Genomic DNA, 5,000 nt, shown 5'->3' on the forward strand with positions numbered 1-5,000 from the left:
GGACCGTCCTTCATGAAGCTCTGACGAGTAGGAGGGTCGCGGCGGTGTGCGCAGAAGGGTCTGGGCGCGAGCCTGCCTGGAGCCGCCGTCGGTGCAGATCTTGGTGGTAGTAGCAAATACTCCAGCGAGGCCCTGGAGGACTGACGTGGAGAAGGGTTTCGTGTGAACAGCCGTTGCACACGAGTCAGTCGATCCTAAGCCCTAAGAGAAATCCTATGCAGATGAGGTGTCCTAAGATCATACACAAAAATCGCAACAACAAATTGAGCGAAACATATATAATAATATATGAGCGAAAGATACACACCCATTGGGCGAAAGGGAATCCGGTTCCTATTCCGGAACCCGGCAGCGGAACCGCATACCATTCGGGCCCTCGTAAGAGTGTTCGTCGGGGTAACCCAAAATGACCTGGAGACGCCGTCGGGAGATCCGGGAAGAGTTTTCTTTTCTGTATAAGCGTTCGAGTTCCCTGGAAACCTCTAGCAGGGAGATAGGGTTTGGAACGCGAAGAGCACCGCAGTTGCGGCGGTGTCCGGATCTTCCCCTCGGACCTTGAAAATCCAGGAGAGGGCCACGTGGAGGTGTCGCGCCGGTTCGTACCCATATCCGCAGCAGGTCTCCAAGGTAAAGAGCCTCTAGTCGATAGATTAATGTAGGTAAGGGAAGTCGGCAAATTGGATCCGTAACTTCGGAATAAGGATTGGCTCTGAGGAGCGGGGCGTGTCGGGCTTGGTCGGGAAGCGGGTTTGGCTGACGTGCCGGGCCTGGGCGAGCTGAACGGGACGCGGCGTATCTATCTCTCTCGGGAGTGGATATCGTCGCGCACCCCGGATCCGAGCTCGGTCCCGTGCCTTGGCCTCCCGCGGATCTTCCTTGCTGCGAGGCTTCCGTGGCGGTTATACCGTCGCGGTCGTTCTCTTCGGCCGCCATTCAACGCTCAGCTCAGAACTGGCACGGACTAGGGGAATCCGACTGTCTAATTAAAACAAAGCATTGCGATGGCCCCCAAGGGTGTTGACGCAATGTGATTTCTGCCCAGTGCTCTGAATGTCAACGTGAAGAAATTCAAAAAAGCGCGGGTAAACGGCGGGAGTAACTATGACTCTCTTAAGGTAGCCAAATGCCTCGTCATCTAATTAGTGACGCGCATGAATGGATTAACGAGATTCCCTCTGTCCCTATCTACTAGTCCACAAGATGGCGGCATACTGAGAACACGCGTTCACGTCGCTCCGTACTTAATGTTCGAGTTCTTGCGGAAAAGCAAAGAAATCGGGCGAGAAAATAACGCAAAAGTGGAGAGAAAGTGCTTGGGAATTAAAGTAATAATAAAGTACAGTGGAGATCGCTTCTATAGAAGCGTGAGTGGACAGAGAAAAACGTGGCTGAGGTTAGGGCAGAGTGGAAGACATCTTGAGACGCGCGACTGCAGCGCCGCCGCACGGGCTACTTGGTAACTGCGCGCCAACGTTCGTAAAGCAATACGCCGCGGGACTAGCGTCCGCGTTCGTAAAGCGATACGCCGAGGGACTCAGTGCAAGTGTTCGTGAAGCCGCTCGCAGCGGTACTTAGTGTATCCGCGTCCGCAAAGCAACACGCTGCGGTCTAAGTGCCACGTTCGTAAAGTGACACATCAGGACACAGCAAAAGTATCCAGTTTGAAACACAGAGAAGTGCTAGTGCAAGTGCTTGACTAGTGCCGCCATTACGCCTTCGGACTTAGTGTCTGTGCGCGCAAAACAATACGCCGCTGGGACTCTGTCTCGAGCGAGAAAAAAAAGCAATACGCCGTCGGACTTAGTGCCCGCGCGTATAGATAATAATAGTACAGTGCAAGCAAAAGTGCTTGACCAGTGCCGCCGTTACGCCGTCGGACTTAGTGTCTGTGCGCGTAAAACAATACGCCGCTGGAACTTAGTGTCTGTGCGCGTAAAACAATACGCCGCTGGGACTTAGTGTCTCGGCGCGTAAAACAATACGCCGCTGGGACTCTGTCTCGAGCGAAAAAAAAGCAATACGCCGTCGGACTTAGTGCCCGCGCGTATAGATAATAATAGTGGTGCAGTGCAAGCAAAAGTGCTTGACCAGTGCCGCCGTTACGCCGTCGGACTTAGTGTCTGTGCGCGTAAAACAATACGCCGCTGGGACTTAGTGTCTGTGCGCGTTAAACAATACGCCGCTGGGACTTAGTGTCTCGGCGCGTAAAACAATACGCCGCTGGGACTCTGTCTCGAGCGAAAAAAAGGCAATACGCCGTCGGACTTAGTGCCCGCGCGTATAGATAATAATAGTGGTGCAGTGCAAGCACAAGTGCTCGACCAGTGCCGCCGTTACGCCATCGGACTTAGTATCTGTGCGCGTAAAACAATACGCCGCTGGGACTTAGTGTCTGTGCGCGTAAAACAATACGCCGCTGGGACTTAGTGTCTCGGCGCGTAAAACAATACGCCGCTGGGACTCTGTCTCGAGCGAGAAAAAAAAAAAAAAAAGCAAAAAGCAATACGCTGTCGGACTTAGTGCCCGCGCGTATAGATAATAATAGTGGTGCAGTGCAAGCACAAGTGCTCGACTAGTGCCGCCGTTACGCCGTCGGACTTAGTATCTGTGCGCGTAAAACAATACGCCGCTGGGACTTAGTGTCTGTGCGCGTAAACAATACGCCGCTGGGACTTAGTGTCTCGGCGCGTAAAACAATACGCCGCTGGGACTTAGTGTCTCGGCGCGTAAAACAATACGCCGCTGGGACTCAGGCTCGAGCGAGTAAGATAAAAGGAATACGCCGTCGGACTTAGTGCCCGCGCGCGAGAAAGAATAGCGCAGGGCAAATACAAATACAAGTGCGTGACCAGTGCCGCCGTTACGCCGTCGGACCTAGTGTCTCAGCGCGCAAAACAATACGCCGCGGGGACCTACAAATATCAGAATGGCTACGAAGGGTCAATCCCCAACCGCTACAAAAGCAAGAGTGGTTCTCCAACCACTGAAAACGCAAAAGGTGGAGGGGAAAAGCCCGGTTCAGGAGAGAAAGAGGAGAACAGAGGAGAAAGAAAAAGGGGAAGAGGCGAAGCAGCAGCAATCGCCTGTAGCAGCAGACGAACCCCGCACTGTGCCCGATTTAAGAGCACAGGCAGGGGAAATAGAGAAGGGCGTATTAGCCTTCTGTCTGGACCCAAGTAAGAAGGTTAACAAGGAGCAAACCGCAGCCATCATGCGGTATTTCCGGGACATGCGAGGGATAGTGGAAGAACTCTTACTCCACAACAGCTACCTCACCGGGAAGTTGGACCAGAGCACCGGCGCGGAGAAGAAAGAAACGGCGATACTGAGTGCCGTCAACAAGACGCTACAAACGAGCAAGCGGCTCGAAACGGCAGTCAAATCAAGGATGGAGCCTAAGCAGTCCTCCTACGCCGAAAAAGTCAAAATGAAGAATAGTATGGTGGGGCAAATCGCGGTCAAACCACCTACAAATGCGGTGATAATCCGGCCGGAGTCGTCAGACTCCGAGATAAAAACGAGTGAGGAAGCACGGGAGGCAGTCTTCACGCTGGTGAACCCACGTAAGAGAGGAATCCAGATCACCGCAGTGAAGAAAATCAGAGGAAACGGTTTAGTCGTGGAAACGGCGAACCCCGAAGGCCTAAAAGCGTTCACGGAGAACGCCAAGCTAAAGGAAGCCGGCCTAAAAACCAGCACGCCGCAGAGGAGGCTGCCCCGGGTAATATTATATGATGTCCCACGGGAAATGCCGGAGAAGGAAATAATGGGCTGCATCAAGAAGCAGAACCAAGAAAGGCTAACAGATGAAGACGTCGGAGCCATCAAATTCTGCTTCAGAACAGGCCGCAAGGACTCCGAGGAAACTAACTGGGTACTGGAAGTGCCCCCCCAGGTAAGAGATAAACTACTAACTGGCAAGATATTCATCTCGTGGAATGCTTGCCGGGTTCGGGATTACATAGCCGTCAGCCGCTGTTACAAGTGCCAAGGCTATGGGCACGTGGCAAAACACTGCCGCTTGGGCTATGAGATCTGCGCACATTGCGCGGAAAGCGGACATAGCACTAAAGAGTGCACGAATAAAAACAAGAACGCCGGCTGCGTCAACTGCAAGAAGGCAGGGAAAAAAGGCGATCATGCGGCCTCTAACGCAGACTGCCCTATGTATAAGAAGGCGTTAGAAATAATTATCTCCCGAACTACGTATGAGTAAAGCCCCGAGCAAAAATGGAAGAGGACACGGGGGTAGAAGGGGTATAAGGATCCTGCAGCATAACATGCAGCGTTCCAAAACTGTCCCCCACGAAATCAGGACACAGATGGTAGCTGATGGCGACGAAATCTTGCTAATGCAAGAGCCATACAGCATCGACGGAAAAATACCCGGACTCGGAACAGGAATCTCGATCGCCTGTCGGGGTTCGAAGGGTGACCCACCAATGGCAGCAGTAGGAGTTAAGTCGAAGGAGCTAACGCCGCTCGAAATTGCCGGACTATGTACAACGCACTGCGCTTGTGTACAAGTAAGCGATGGAGAGACGGAGGTATACTTCGTCAGCCAGTACTTTCCGCCGACCGAAAATATCGAAGTCGGCCTCGAGCAATTAGACAAAGTACTGAATAGGCTCAGAGGGAAGAAAGCCATTATTGGCCTGGACTCCAACGCCAAATCTCCGCTGTGGTGCAGCAAGGACACCGACGACAGAGGTGAGGCCCTGGAGGCTGTCATCGCACAATACAACCTCCACATCCTCAACAAACCAGGACAGGCACACACATTTGAAACAACGAGAGGGCGATCGAACATAGACCTGACTATGGCGACTCCGGAAGCAATACCGCTCGTGAAGGAATGGAGAGTACACGAGGACGGAACCTCCAGCGATCACAGAATACTGGAGACGCGTCTCGATTTTAACGAGGGGAGTACTCCGCCGCAGCTTCAGGAAAGAAGATACAACACTCGGCACGCCAACTGGGAGGTCTTTCAAAGAGTG

At 52.9% G+C, this 5,000-nt stretch overlaps 1 pseudogene; it reads left to right on the top strand.

The window, feature by feature from the left end:
• Positions 1 to 1,231, top strand: part of LOC117165413 (large subunit ribosomal RNA) — a 2,950-nt pseudogene extending 1,719 nt beyond the window's left edge.
• Positions 1,232 to 5,000: the final 3,769 nt, after the last annotated feature.

Source organism: Bombus vancouverensis, unplaced genomic scaffold, assembly GCF_051014615.1.
Source record: "Bombus vancouverensis nearcticus unplaced genomic scaffold, iyBomVanc1_principal scaffold0054, whole genome shotgun sequence".
Classification (NCBI taxonomy): Eukaryota; Metazoa; Arthropoda; class Insecta; order Hymenoptera; family Apidae; genus Bombus; species Bombus vancouverensis.